This window comes from Mastomys coucha, unplaced genomic scaffold (genome assembly GCF_008632895.1).
Source record: "Mastomys coucha isolate ucsf_1 unplaced genomic scaffold, UCSF_Mcou_1 pScaffold5, whole genome shotgun sequence".
In the NCBI taxonomy this organism is placed as follows: Eukaryota; Metazoa; Chordata; class Mammalia; order Rodentia; family Muridae; genus Mastomys; species Mastomys coucha.
The window spans coordinates 11,252,307-11,252,528 of NW_022196911.1; positions in this window are offsets into that span (position 1 = coordinate 11,252,307).

A 222-nucleotide genomic window follows, 5' to 3' on the forward strand; every position below is an offset into this window, starting at 1 on the left:
GTCTGGGGTTCGAGTCCCCAGAGAGTTTATTTTCAGTCAGCGACTCCCTGCCCTCCGTGAGGGGGGAAAGGGGACTGGTCGACAAATGTGTCAGGACCACTGACTAGTACCCTGGGAGAGGTCCCAGTGGATTGGGGATCCTCGGGGACGCCTGGGAGGAACCCCACGGAAAGCGAGGGGAGAAACACTCGAGGGGAGTGTGGGTCTGTTCTCCAGGACATC